Genomic DNA, 16,040 nt, shown 5'->3' with positions numbered 1-16,040 from the left:
CTTAATATGATGACTGTACATGAACAGAGAAGCGTATGTTATAAAAAAAAGTGTAATTTAAATGAATGATTTCACATATTTATTATTTTGAATGTGAATAGTATGCGTTGTTTTATTGTTTGGTTAGTGTTTATAAAGCAGATGTTACGCCATTTCGGAATAGGACAGTCAGATAGAAACGAAGCTTTATTTTCGGATATCTTAAGCTTCATGCTATTGCTTGTCAAAAAGACTTTGACACTTTTGAAAGCGTTTCATGAAGTGGTGTGTTGTGTTTCAGTACCTGTACCGGGCCCGAATCTCGTCCGACGACACAGAGCGGAATGAAACATCACTGTTTCGATACAGTTAGTCCGTTCCAAGCACAGGTGGACTGAAACAGCCTTATTTTGAAACAACGATACAGTTTCTGTGTCTGGCTAGAGATCGAATCTGGTCCGGTTATCCGAGGCAGGGGCGGAATGAAACACCACTGTTTCGAAACAGTGAACCACAGCCGTTCCGCGACACTGAAACAGTTTCACGTATCGATATACTGTGTCGAAACATAGAAACAGTGGCCAAGTCTACTGCCTTGGCACACAGCCTTCTTCCGACGCGATAGCTTTAATTAGAACTCTTCGGAAGAAATATTCATTCCTTCGAAAAGTAAAGAGGGTCTTTCCACAAAATTCCGCGAGATTTTCCTTACAGCCAGCTAAGCCACGAGGCTGAAGTCGTAACGGTGGAATTGCACGGGAGGCCGGCAGTGCAGGCGCGCAGCAGGGAAGCCCCGGATTTACGGGAGGCTGCAGTGAGAGGGACGGGTTCCCATTAGCCCTCGTAGGTCGGGTGGCGATGAATTACTTAGCAGCCGACCCGAGACCGCTAACGCACGCCCGTGCGGTGGAGCTCGGCTGGCTACCAGCCGGTTCGAATCCCGGTCGTGCAGGCAACTTTCAGCGCCTATGTTTGGCCAGCAATCGACGGTGTCCAAAGTTCCAGATCACGAGTCTTTGCGCCAAAGTCTTGGATTAAATTGCAAACGTTTTCGCAGTGCATCGAGGAATGACGACGAGTGGCACCATTGGTGGATGAGGAGGTTCATCTACATCTACATCTACATCTACATCTACATCTACGTGGATACTCTGCAAATCACATTTAAGTGCCTGGCAGACGGTTCATCTAACCACCTTCACAATTCTCTATTATTCCGATCTCGTATATATTGCGGAAAGAACAAACACCAATATCTTTCCGCACGAGCTCTGATTTTCCTTATTTTGTCGTGGTGATCGTTCCTCCCTATGTAGGTCGGTGTCAACAACATATTTTCGCATTCGGAGGAGAAAGTTGGTGATTGGAATTTCGTGAGAAGATGCCGTCGCAACGAAAAACGCCTTTCTTTTAATGATTTCCAGCCCAAATCCTGTATCATTTCTGTGACACTCTCTCCCATATTTCGCAATAATTCAGAACGATCTGCCTTTCTTTGAACTTTTTCGATGTACTCCGTCAGTCCTATCTGGTAAGGATCCCACACCGCGCAGCAGTTCGGACAAGCGTAATGTAGGCAATTTTGGTTAGCCTTCCCCACAACATTTTCTTTGTGGTCTTTCTAATTTAAGTTGTTCGTGATTGTAATACCTAGGTATTTAGTTGAATTTACGGCTTTTAGATTAGACTGATTTACCGTGTAACCGAAGTTTAACGAGTTCCTTTCAGCACTGATGTGGATGACCTCACACTTTTCGTCATTTACGGTCAACTGCCACCATTCAGATATTTTTTCTATATCGTTTTGCAATTTGTTTTGATCTTCTGATGACTTTATTAGTCGATAAACGACAGCGTCATCTGCAAACAACCTAAGGCGGCAGCTCAGATTGTCTCCCAAATCGTTTATATAGATAAGGAACAGCAAAGGACCTATAACACTACCCTGGGGAACGCCAGAAATCACTTCTGTTTTACTCGATGACTTTCCGTCAGTTACTACTAACTGTGACCTCTCTGACAGGAAATCACAAATCCAGTCACATAATTGAGACGATATTCCATAAGCACCCAATTTCACTACGAGCCGCTTGTGTGGTTAACGCCGGACGTCCTATTCGTGCTACTCGACTAGAGTGGGTTATGTACTGGCGATGGATTTCACCCTCTCCCTCCGGTCATCCTTATACAACACAAATATTACCCAGACTACACACACAACGATTACAGGCACGTTGTAAGCGCAGGTTGGTCGATTTATGAGTTTATTCGATGTCTTATTTTCAGTGGGACTAAAGACGTAAATTTGACCACTATTTGAAGACGTATTTTTGTCCAACCTACAGGTAACAGTGCTAATTTTTACGTTAAGTGCCCAAACAGTGCCGAAAGCACTTACCTGCAAATTTTTTAGCCACTTGCTCACTAATTTAAGATTCAGTTAGTTGCTGTCATTTCTGCGGCTCACTGTCGCCAGTAACGCATAATTGTGGGGAAGAGGGTTAGCAGTGTTTTTCATACTTGTCATTGTTGTCATATATTGTAGTTTTCATATAAAAAAACGAAATTAAACGCAACTCACATTTTTCCTTGTTTCAACCGTCTACACAAACTTTCTGCTCTTGCTGTCTTGCTCATGTATTCACCGATTCTTCCTCCACAGCTACGTGGCCAAATATATTATTTCTTCCAGGTCGTTGGTGGTAAAAATAGGAAGGATGCCTGCACCGTACACTTAATACATGGATTTGAGCAACAGTTGTCTCACAACGTAATGAAAGTGACCACTCAGTGCTTAGAAGGAAAGGCCTTTTCCTATTATCCGACAATATCTACGCTTCGGATCTCCCTGTCAACAATGCCTACGGCTCTTCCTTCCTTTACGTGCTAGCCAGAGGCACGAAACAGTGGAGTTTCGCAAAGCGTTATGTTCAACATCACTGCAATCTGAATCAGCGTGACGGTTTGCCGTCCTACGGGCCCGGGTTCGATTCCCGGCTATGTCGGAGATTTTTCTCCGCGCAGGGACTGGCTATTGTGTTGTCTTTATCATTTCATCCCCATCCGGCGCGCAGGTCGCCCAATGTGGCGTCGAATGTTTTAAGACCTGCGCCAAGGCTGCCGGACCTGCCCCGCAAGGGGGCTCCTGGCCAATGACGCCAAACGCTCATTTCCATTTACTGCAATCTGAAGCGTTAGTGTGGGACGGTATATATTCTAGAACTGTCTGTAATTGGATTTTACATTCTGTTTACTGGTAGTACGGGCGAACAGTGTATCATGTGGGACATACACCTGAAACATTTTGTAGTATTTCCATTTATAATCATTCATTTATAATTCTTCTTTTGTTATTATTAATATTAAGTTAAAGTGTTAGGTAGCTTCCTCTGAAAGTATTTGTCTGGAGTGTATTATTATTATTATTATTGTTATCCTTCTTTCTTTTCTCAGACGTTATGTCTGGTCAAAAATGGAAAGTGACGCAGACCTTGATCAAGCGTGACTTCCTTTTAACTGTACGGTATATGTTATATTGCATTTAGGAACTTTCGGGTAATTGAACATGTATCAATAATTACGGATTTCTGTAGTTGTATATATAAGTTTGGATGTAGCTGTATTGCGTTGATGTACTGGTGGATATTGTGTGGTATGACTCCTGTAGTTGATAGTATAATTGGTATAATGTCAACTTTATCCTGATGCCACATGTCCTTGACTTCCTCAGCCAGTTGGATGTATTTTTCAATTTTTTCTCCTATTTTCTTTTGTATATTTGTTGTATTGGGTATGGATATTTTGATTAGTTGTGTTAATTCTTCTTTTTATAGGTGAGTATAATGTCAGGTTTGTGATGTGGTGTTGTTTTATCTGTTATAATGGTTCTGTTCCAGTATAATTTGTATTCATCATTCTCCAGTACATTTTGTGGTGCATACTTGTATGTGGGAACGTGTTGTTTTATAAGTTTATGTTGTAAGGCAAGCTTTTGATGTATTATTTTTGCTACATTGTCATGTCTTCTGGGGTATTCTGTATTTTCTAGTATTGTACATCCGCTAGTTATGTGATCTACTGTTTCTATTTGTTGTTTGCAAAGTCTGCATTTATCTGTTGTGGTTTGGGATCTTTAATAATATGCTTGCTGTAATATCTGGTGTTTATTGTTTGATCCTGTATTGCAATCATGAATCCTTCCGTCTCACTGTATATATTGCCTTTTCTTAGCCATGTGTTGGATGCGTCTTGATCGATGTGTGGCTGTGTTAGATGATACGGGTGCTTGCCATGTAGTGTTTTCTTTTTCCAATTTACTTTCTTTGTATCTGTTGATGTTATGTGATCTAAAGGGTTGTAGAAGTGGTTATGAAACTGCAGTGGTGTAGCCGATGTATTTATATGAGTGATTGCTTTGTGTATTTTGCTAGTTTCTGCTCGTTCTAGAAAGAATTTTCTTAAATTGTCTACCTGTCCATAATGTAGGTTTTTTATGTTGATAAATCCCCTTCCTCCTTCCTTTCTGCTTAATGTGAATCTTTCTGTTGCTGAATGTATGTGATGTATTCTATATTTGTGGCATTGTGATCGTGTAAGTGTATTGAGTGCTTCTAGGTCTGTGTTACTCCATTTCACTACTCCAAATGAGTAGGTCAATATTGGTATAGCGTAAGTATTTATAGCTTTTGTCTTGTTTCTTGCTGTCAATTCTGTTTTCAGTATTTTTTTAGTCTTTGTCTATATTTTTCTTTTAGTTCTTCTTTAATATTTGTATTATCTATTCCTATTTTTTGTCTGTATCCTAGATATTTATAGGCATCTGTTTTTTCCATTGCTTCTATGCAGTCGCTGTGGTTATCCATTATGTAATCTTCTTGTTTAGTGTGTTTTCCCTTGCCTATGCTATTTTTCTTACATTTGTCTGTTCCAAAAGCCATATTTATATCATTGCTGAATACTTCTGTTATCTTCAGTAATTGGTTGAGTTGTTGATTTGTTGCTGCCAGTAGTTTTAGATCATCCATGTATAGCAAATGTGTGATTTTGTGTGGGTATGTTCCAGTAATATTGTATCCATAATTTGTATTATTTAGCATGTTGGATAGTGGGTTCAGAGCAAGGCAGAACCAGAAAGGACTTAATGAGTCTCCTTGGTATATTCCACGCTTAATCTGTATTGGCCGTGATGTGATATTATTTGAATTTGTTTGGATATTAAGTGTGGTTTTCCAATTTTTCATTACTATGTTTAGGAACTGTATCAATTTAGGATCTACTTTGTATATTTTCAATATTTGTAGCAACCATGAGTAGGGTACACTATCAAAAGCTTTTTGGTAATAAATGTATGCGCAGTGTAGCGACCTTTGTTTAGTTTTAGCTTGATATGTCACCTCTGCATCTATTATCAGTTGCTCTTTACATCCTCGTGCTCCTTTGCAACAGCCTTTTTGTTCTTCATTTATAATTTTGTTCTGTGTTGTATGTGTCAATAATTTCTGTGTAATGACTGAAGTTAATATTTTGTATATTGTTGGTAGGCATGTTATGGGGCGATATTTAGCTGGCTTTGCTGTGTCTGCTTGATCTTTAGGTTTCAGATAAGTTATTCCATGTGTAAGTGTATCAGGGAATGTGTATGCGTCTGCAATGTAACTGCTAAATAATTTAGTTAGATGTGAATGTGTTGAGGTGAACTTCTTTAGCCAGAAATTTGCTATTTTATCTTTTCCAGGGGCTTTCCAATTGCGAGTAGAATTAAATGCTTGGGTGACTTCATGTTGCAAAATTTTTACTTCAGGCATTTGTGGTATCAACTTGTATGTCCCTGTTTCTGCTTGTATCCACCGTGCATGCCTGTTATGTTGTACCGGGTTTGACCATATGTTGCTCCAGAAGTGTTCCATTTCTGTTATGTTTGGTGGATTGTCTATTTTAATGTGTGTGTTATCTATTGTCTGGTAAAATTTCTTTTGGTTTGTGTTGAATGTTTGGTTTTGTTTCCTTCTATTTTCACTTTTTTTGTATCTTCTAAGTCGTTTGGACAATGCTTGTAATTTCTGCTTCTTTTCATCTAATTGCTCTATCGCTTCTTGTTGTGAGATTTTACCTAACCTTTTCCGTTTTTTTTCTGACATTTCATTTCTTATAAATTGTGTTAGCTGTCCGATGTCTTTTCTCAGTTTTTCTATTCTGATCTGTAGCCTATGTTGCCATGCTGGTTTTGTGTGTTTCTTCTGTGTGTTGGTTGGTTCTGATCTCTGCCTAGTGTGTATATTTAGTGTAGTGAGTGCTCCTATATAAACCAGTAGTTGTAACTCTTCCATAGTTGTGTTTTCATTTATTTTGTTGTGTATGATTGTGTTGATAGTTTTTATTGTTGTTTCGACTTGTGGGTTATTTGGCGGTCTATACAAGAATGGTCTAATGTCTGTATTTGTGTCTTCGTATTCTATATATGTCAGCTGAAATTTTTCTTCTATATCTATCATGTGTGTCACTTCGTGTTCTATTTGTACTTGTTCTGGTGGCTGTTTTAAGATTTCGTTTTCCTCTGATTGTTTAATTGATGCGTGTTGTTCTTTGTTTCTTTGCTCTGGGATGTTTGAGTCCATTACTGTATTTTCTTCTTCTTCTGATTGCACATTATTTTGTTCCAGTATTTGTTGTACTTGTTGTTTGATGTTTTCTAATTCTGACTGGGGTATCCTGTTATTTTTGATTATTACATGGATCTGATCAGCTAGTCGTTGTTCTGTTAAAAATTTTAATTCTGGGTATCTGGTAATAAATGTTGTGTATACTTGTGATCTGTATCCAGTTGTGTTGGTTCCTAGGTTTGTTGGTTGGTAATAACAGAACATGAGGTGTCAATTAACTTCATCTGACCATCTCATCCTCTGTCTTTGTTTTCCTTCTAGGGTGGTTGCAGGAAGCATATCCTGCAAAATACCTCTATTTGGATTTAAATCAGTTTCCAGTTGGCTAGCAGTGTTGTTACCATTGTGGGCGGGCATAGGGTTCAAGCGTCGTCCCCGACCATGACGGCGCTTGTCCGAGGCTTCTTTGGTTCTGTCCTGAACCAACTCATCACACTAAAAGGGGGGTTAGCCCTATTAGTGGTTTGTTCTTTTCGTCGCCTTTTACGACTGGCAGAACATACCGGAGGCCTATTCTTTTCCCGGGCCTCCACGGGGTTTATTATTATTATTATTATTATTATTATTATTAGCATTAGTATTATATCAAGCGCCCCCTAGCCTGTGTGGTTGGTACGCTGTCGTCATGGTAGCCGTTTCGTATAGGTCGTCTGCTGTAATATCATCTTTGCGCGGCGTTCGTTGTTATGGTAACGGCGTACCATCACGATTCTTCAGCCATGTTTTTGTCAGTCCATATGGTCTTCTGCTGCGGCGTAATCTTTGCACAACATGCGTTGTCGTGGTGTATTCTGGCTGCTATCCATAAAAGTTGTTCCTACTAATTAGTAAAAAACTTTAAAATCAGTGTATTCTCCATTATAAAATTAACATATTAGAAAAACGAAGTACAGCAGGTACCCCTTAGCTAGGGGGTGCTTAATATATTCTATCGCCCATGGCAACGGCGTCCTTACCACAAAAGATAGAGGGCTCTACACTATCCACAAATGTTGTGAAAAATGAATGGGACAACAGTTATCTGAATTTTAAATAATTTTAAATTTCTCGAGGTTTAATTAGTTATATTTATTATGTTTTATACTACAACTGGAACAAACTTTAAAATTTACGATTTTTTGCTTAAGCATGTAACTACCGTCGGCCACCGTGGAAGTCGTTACCGTTTGCCGACGTGTTGTTGGCCGTTATTTAAGCTCATGCAGAGAACCAACCATGCATAGTTACCAACCGTGCACAGGCAGCGTGAGAACTCCAGCGAGCGACCAAATGGATATAAAAATCTGTTTATTTATGTAACTTTGCCTAATTGCTTGTAGATTATGTACATGATTACTTACTAATATTATAACTTTACAGTGTAAATTGCTCTGAAGTTGACGCCATCGAAGGTTGAAACCGGTTGGCGACAAAATAAATATTGCGATTGTGCCTGTCATTTTGAATAATTGATTATAAGTAAACCAATCGCTGTTATCTCCACGCAACTATATTGTCAAGTAGCTTTAGGCTGCAGCGGCCCTGGCGAGATTACAAGGCTTTTCCAGTACAGACTAGCGTACAGAGTTGGATCAGCTAGTATTCGGACTGAAGCTTGTCGTGTCCAATCGGCCAGACAGGCCCAGAACGCGTAAATTTACCTTACTTGCCTTATTATTTATTATTACTAGCGAATACGATAATGATTCGCAATTGCTAAATATCTATAGAAATTGGATAGACTTCCTAATCTACTTTTCCCCTGTTGTCTCTCTATCCTTCTCCTCTTCCCCTATCCCTTTCTCCATCCCTTCGTCTCCCTCCCCCCTACCTCCGCCGGTCACCTACCACCCGCTCCTTGTACATCGCTTATCCCACACACTCCCTCTATCCACTTTCTCCTCCTTCATCTCTCCGTCCTTCCCCTTCTTTACATCCATAATCCTGCCAGTTCGCGTCGAAACCTCAAAGCATTGAAATGTTGACTGGCATAGTTCATTGTTCCGAAGGCACCCAATACGTTCGAGGCGTAATCGACTGTTGAATCGTATCTGAACCCAAAAGTTCAGTTCGAATTGTAAGATTTGACCATCTGTTTTGTCGACGTTCCAAATTATTTGGTGTGTAAGCTCGAACTGAGCAAGCCGAACTCAGATGTATGTGTTGTTCCGCAGTCATAATGGATCGCGCTCGAGAATTCCTTATTCGATTTGCCTCCTGGCACTGTCCACGCTATTGGTCAGTCTCACTGACTCGACGATCCTGTAGCTGGCCTGCATTGCTTGTGTGCCGACCGACATTTCGACGCCTCACATGTGTCATTGTTTACAAAGAAATAAACCACGAACTGAAATCAACTGAATGTTTTCAAGACACTAAATTACCACCAACTGACATCAGTTCAGTCTTTGCTACACACAAAGATATGGTCGCCACTGCCAGCACACTGAAATATCGCTTTAAATTTTATGCTTTTTCTCATAATATCGATATTAAATGTGGGATTTGTAGTTGTTATGAAAACATGCGACAGCAAGACCGTCAGACTAAACGTCACTTTTTTTAATGAAAACGCGAGACACCAAAACTGCCAAACCGACCTTCACATTTCTTTCATTGAGATTTTCATACAAAAATACCATACAGATTTTCCCCTTTACCGGTCGATTATCCAAAAAAAAATTCTTGCATACAAACCTTGTTCTTACAATTACGAACACAATAAAAAAATCAGCCGTGCCCTTCTCGAGTGATGGTCTTTCATACGTGCGGCAATTGATTTTCATCTATATAGATTATCCCATTAAGCTACCAGCAAGATACAGTGCATTCAGTGTGACAGGAAAGAGAAAAATCATATAAAACAATCAGTTGAAAGCACACTGTGTTGTTTCCAACACCAAAATACTAGATGCACTTATCAAAGAAGGAATACGCTTTGACCTGGCCCACATAAATTTTGTGACATCATTAAACCCCACATAAAATGCCTTTAGTAAGAGAACTGTGGCTTGCAAACGCAGTTAAAAAGCAGTTTTAAGCTGCATAATGACAAAAGCTCGCATCGAAACTTTAGTTCCGTGAAACGTAAGGAAGAAAAACAAGCACCTCCACCTCTAGACGGACGGAACTAAACGATGTCATCTGTGTTGCTTTAGACTGCGGCAGACACCATATTGTAGATGTTGGAATGGAAAACACTTACCGATGTCGATCATGGTGTACTTGCTTAGGCCTTGTTAAAAATTCAGCAAGAGCTGTTGAAAGGATGTGCCTCTCTCTTGAGGATCAGTGGACAAAGTTCAAAACCATCGTACAATATGCATTAGATGAGTATGTGACAAACAAGATCGTAAGAGATGAAAAAGAGCCACCGTGGTACAACAAACGAGTTAGAAAACTGCTACGGAAGCAAAGGGATCTTCACAGCAAACATAAACATAGCCAAAGCCTTGCAGACACAAAAATTACACGAAGCGAAATGTAGTGTGAGGAGGGCTATGCGAGAGGCGTTCAACGAATTCGAAAGTAAAGTTCTAGGTACTGACTTGGCAGAAAAACGTAAGAAATTTTGGTCTTATGTCTAAGCGGTAGGTGGCTCAAAACAAAATCCCCAGACACTCTGTGACCAAAATGGTACTGAAACAGAGGATGACAAACCGAAGGCCGAAATACTAAATGTCTTTTTCCAAAGCTGTTTCACAGAGGAATACTGCACTGTAGTTCCTTCTCTAGATTGTCGCACAGATGACAAAATGGTAGTTATCGAAATAGGTGACAGAGGGATAGAAAAACAATTAAAATCGTCCAAAAGAGGAAAGGCCGCTGGACCTGATGGGATACCAGTTCGATTTTACACAGAATACGCGAAGGAACTTGCCCCCCTTCTTGCAGTGGTGTACCGTAGGTCTCTAGAAGAGCGTAGCGAGCCGGCCGCTGGTGGCCGAGCGGTTCTAGGCGCTTCAGTCCGGAACCGCGCGACTGCTACGGTCGCAGGTTCGAATCCTGCCTCGGGCATGGATGTGTGTGATGTCCTTAGGTTAGTTAGGTTTAAGTAGTTCTAAGTTCTAGGGGACTGATGACCTCAGATGTTAAGTCCCATAGTGCTCAGAGCCATTTGAACCATTTTTAGATCGTAGCGTTCCAAAAGATTGGAAAAGGGCACAGGTCATCCCCGTTTTCAAGAAGGGACGTCGAACAGATGTGCAGAACTGTAGACCTATATCTCTAACGCCAATCAGTTGTAGAGTTTTGGAACACGTATTATGTTCGAATATAATCACTTTTCTAGAGACTAGAAATCTACTCTGTAGGAATCAGCATGGGTTTCGAAAAAGACGATAGCGTGAAACCCAGCTAGCGCTATTCGTCCACGAGAGTCAGAGGGCCATAGGCACGGGTTCCCAGGTAGATGCCGTGTTTCTTGACTTCCGCGAGGCGTTTGATACAGTTCCCCACAGTCGTTTAATGAACAAAGTAAGAGCATATGAACTATCAGACCAATTGTGTGATTGGATTGAAGAGTTCCTAGATAACAGAACGCAGCAGGTCATTCTCAATAGAGAGAAGTCTTCCAAAGTAACAGTGATTTCAGGTGTGCCGCAGGGGAGCGTTGTAGGGTTGTTGCTATTCACAATACATATAAATGACCTTGTGGATAACATTGGAAGTTCACTGAGGCTTTTTACGGATGATGCTGTAGTATGTCGAGAGGATGTAACAATGGAAAATTGTACAGAAATGCAGGAGGATTTGCAACGGATTGACGCATTGTGCAGGGAATGGCAATTGAATCTCAATGTCAGCAAGTGTAATGTGCTGCGAATACATAGAAAGAAAGATATCATTTAGCTACAATATAGCAGGTCAGCAACTGGAAGTAGTTAATTCCATAAATTATCTGGGAGTCGGCATTAGGAATGATTTAAAATGGAATGACCATATAAAATTAATCGTCGGTAAAGCAGATGCCAGACTGAGATTCGTTGGAAGAATCCTAAGGAAATGCAATCCGAAAACAAAGGAAGTAGGTTACAGTACACTTGTTCGCCCACTTCTTAAATACTGCTCACCGGTGTGGGATCCGTTCCAGATAGGGTTGACAGAAGAGAGAGAGAAGATCCAACGGACAGCAGCGCGCGTCGTTACAGGATCATTTAGTAATCGCTATAGCGTTACGGAGATGATAGATAAACTCCAGTGGAAGACTGCAAGCGAGACGCTCAGTAGCTCGGTATGGGTTTTTGTTGAAGTTTCGAGAACATACCTTCACCGAGGAGTCAAGCAGTATATTGCTCCCTCCTACGTATATCTCGCGAAGGGACCATGAGAGATTAGAGCCCACACATAGGCATACCGACAATCTTTCTTTGCACGACCAATACGAGACTGGAATAGAAGGAAAAACCGATAGAGGTACTGAAGGTACCCTCCGCCACACACCGTCAGGGGGCTTGCGGAGTATGGATGTAGATGCAGATGTGCCCACCACTACTCTGTTGGGGTCTGAAGTAATTGTCATCGTGATAGAGTACACTGCCAGAAAAAAATAGTACATCCTTTTAGAGGTTTACAGTTCATCAAGATTTATTTTTGCAGCAGTGTACCTGGAGTACACGAAATGATTACATTAACATATCAGTAGCACAAGCAGTTCTGAGTTATCAATTTATGCCGAAACACCCATAATAGTATGTGGTGTAGTCTCCACAGGCTGCAATGCAGGCGCTGACTCTGACATCGTCGATCGTACTGATGGCGAATCCTGTCCTGGGATACTTTATGCCACGCCTGCTCGACCTGTGCACATAGTTCTGTTGTAACAGTTGCTAGTTGACGAGTAACTTCTCGTCCAACCATATCCGACACATGCTCGATTGGAGGCAAGTCCAGAGATCGTGCTGGCGAGGAAAGTTGCTGTTCGTCTCAATGAGCACATTGAGTTTCACGGCCACTATGTGGGCGAGCATTATCCTGTTGGAAAAAACACATCACCTTCCTGTTGCAAGAACTGGAAAATAACGGATGTGACAATATTCTACATATACCGAGCGCTGGTTATCGTTCCCTACAGAAACACGGAAGATAACGAGAGTTGTAGCGGACCATAAGGCGGGGTAGGGCCAGCATGTCTTGGCCGAATGCACTCTACAAGACAGCATTCTCCCGGGTGCCTGTTCTGTATCTTTCCGCCATTGTGTCGATCGTTTCGGTACTCAAGAGCACCGAACGGCCTAGTACTCGAATTAGAGCCCCTGCATTACTCAGTATGCCTTTCGGAAGCGATACCGTTCGGGCCTAGAGAACCGAAGCGCTGTTGTCGGTTCGCGTCGCGCAAGCCAATCAAAAGCAAGCGGCCGCAGATCCGCGCACTGCAGCGCGCACAGAGCCACGAACACAAAGCGGCTAGCAGACGACACAGGCGCACTATTCTTCCAAGTACCGAAAATTGCGTTTACGTTGCCATAACGCATGACGCCGCATTCCATCGAGCTGACGTGCCCGCCTTCATCGCCCTTGCCTCCCCCTTAACAGTATCAGGCGCATTATATCCATTTCCATGATTATCAGCTGAAATGCATAGAAATTTTTAGTTTCCCTGACCACATGTCTCCATGCATGCATAATAACGATAGCGTATTTGACTGTATTCTGCAGATTGTCGTAAATGCCGCATTATGTCATCTTATTGTCATTCACACTGACATTGTGTTTTGGATTTTACGTTTCGGAAAATGAGTTAGGAATAGTGTGTAGTACCACATTGTACTAATACATCTATGACAACAACCGAAAAATTGATTCTAAGAGTTTCAAAGAATTATAAGTTAAACAGAATGTGGTTATAACTCGCTTCTAGAGATCCAAATGATTAAGTAGCCCACTTCCCTATATGATACGTCAACGATATGGGTCTTAAAAACAAAATTGAAAAAACGCATTTTCGAGAGCTCCTGCAGTTCGTCGAAGTTTCTAACATGGATCTCATGAATGAAAATGTTTCGTATAGGGTGCTGCAGTCTAAAAATATTACAGTGGAGATCTTTCATGTCTTTCTACTGTTTTTGAGGATTCGACCGCAGATAAATACTTGTGACAAGCAAGATAACGAAGATGACTGCTGCTGGTTACATTCCCAGCAATTTAAGTTGTGCTCTTAGATTCCTGTCTAACCACATACTCGGAAATCGCTACATATTCGGAAAAAATGGAGAATTATTTCTGAAAAGAAAAAATATAAAGGTCACTGTCGATTGTTTCACTCACAGCAATTTCACATTTCGTTTTTTAAAAACACAGAAATCACAAAATCATTACTGAGGAAGTGCGTTCTTACATGTAAATAATAACGAATATCGCAGAAAAATCTTAACTTACACGAATAACAATGTCTCAGAACGTGTTGCATTTATGAAGAGGAAAAAAAATTTTTTTCCATCCATCCGTGTGCGAACCCGTCTCCTTTCCTATGGCTTTGCCGCGCGCTGACCACTTTGCCCCGCCTTACCACAGAAACCAAGCGCTCAATTCTTGTACTATTAGGCAGAGAAACGTAGGCCGACTTCGTTACCAAACGGTGCTGTGTAAGTCATAAACGCGTGATAGTTTGGATGGTTTCCAATATCAGGCTTCACATAATTGCTTTCCATTGTTACTTGAAATTTGAAAACACGTTTCGACAGTTACTAACTAAACCATTTATGGGCAAAAGTACACAAAGTCACTAGTAACATCAGTTCACACTCATGTAATATACATAAGCAGAGCCGATGTCTTGATATTTAATGATCTTTAAACTCATATTTGCATAAAAGTAACACATATTTTGAGAGAATATTGACGGAAAACTTTTTTTTTTGTTGATTTGGATGTAATCATTCACAGTAACATCATCATCATCATCATCATCATCATTTAAGACTGATTGTGCCTTTCAGCGTTCAGTCTGGAGCATAGCCCCCCCTTATAAAATTCCTCCATGATCCCCTATTCAGTGCTAACATTGGTGCCTCTTCTGAAGTTAAACCTATTACTTCAAAATCATTCTTAACCGAATCCAGGTACCTTCTCCTTGGTCTGCCCCGACTCCTCCTACCCTCTACTGCTGAACCCATGAGTCTCTTGGGTAACCTTGTTTCTCCCATGCGTGTAACATGACCCCACCATCTAAGCCTGTTCGCCCTGACTGCTACATCTATAGAGTTCATTCCCAGTTTTTCTTTGATTTCCTCATTGTGGACACCCTCCTGCCATTGTTCCCATCTACTAGTACCTGCAATCATCTAGTAGATGGGAACAATGGCAGGAGGGTGTCCACAATGAGGAAATCAAAGAAAAACTGGGAATGAACTCTATAGATGTAGCAGTCAGGGCGAACAGGCTTACACAGTAACAACACAGTAACAACCTAACCATATTTCTAACAAAGCAAAATAGTCTATTATGAACTCAGTTTACAACCGGGTGCGTCCTCTGGTGGTTCTTCAGTAACACAATCACAAAATCCAAAGTTAAAACCGCTAAATACGTTTAAAATAACAAATTATAGGTGTAAATAAACCACAGCTCACCGATCGACAGGACCACACCGAAATCCAAAACCTGTCGGTACAATTGTCGTAAAATCGGTGGGAGGACCGTTCGGGAACAGGTCTCAGAGGCTTACGGAATAGGACATTTGTATAAAGAACCGAAAATGACGTCACTACCGAGACTAACCTACTACACTGATCGGTATGAACGATACAGAATAGGGCCCCAGGTCTACGTCATATGTGCAAACGACTATCACTTGCATGCAGACAGAAACCGCTTTCATCGCTGTAGAGCACGGCGCGCCATTTCATCTTCAAAGTGACCGCCTGACGGCACCAGTCGAGCGGTGTGCGTCCATGTTGTCGTATGAATGGAAGTCAGGCTAGGTGTGCGTGCCAGTAGTCCCAATAGTAATACGAGGTGCATTCAAGTTCTAAGGCCTCCGATTTTTTTTCTCTGGACTGGAAAGAGATAGAAACATGCGCTTTGTTTTAAAATGAGGCCACGTTCATTGTCAATACGTCCCAGAGATGGCAGCACCGTACGGCAGATGGAATTTTACCGCCAGCGGCGAGAATGAGAACTGTTTTAAATACTTAAAATGACGACGTTTTCCTTACTTGAACAGCGTGCAATCATTCGTTTTCTGAATTTGCGTGGTGTGAAACCAATTGAAATTCATCGACAGTTGAAGGAGACATGTGGTGATGGAGTTATGGATGTGTCCAAAGTGCGTTCGTGGGTGTGACAGTTTAATGAAGGCAGAACATCGTGTGACAACAAACCGAAACAACCTCGAGAAAGTGGAGAGAATTATTTTGGGGGATCGCCGAATGACTGTTGAACAGATCGCCTCCAGAGTTGGCATTTCTGTGGGTTCTGTGCACA

This window comes from Schistocerca nitens, chromosome 6, assembly GCF_023898315.1.
Source record: "Schistocerca nitens isolate TAMUIC-IGC-003100 chromosome 6, iqSchNite1.1, whole genome shotgun sequence".
Taxonomy (NCBI): domain Eukaryota; kingdom Metazoa; phylum Arthropoda; class Insecta; order Orthoptera; family Acrididae; genus Schistocerca; species Schistocerca nitens.
Note: the sequence above shows the minus strand (reverse complement) of the source record.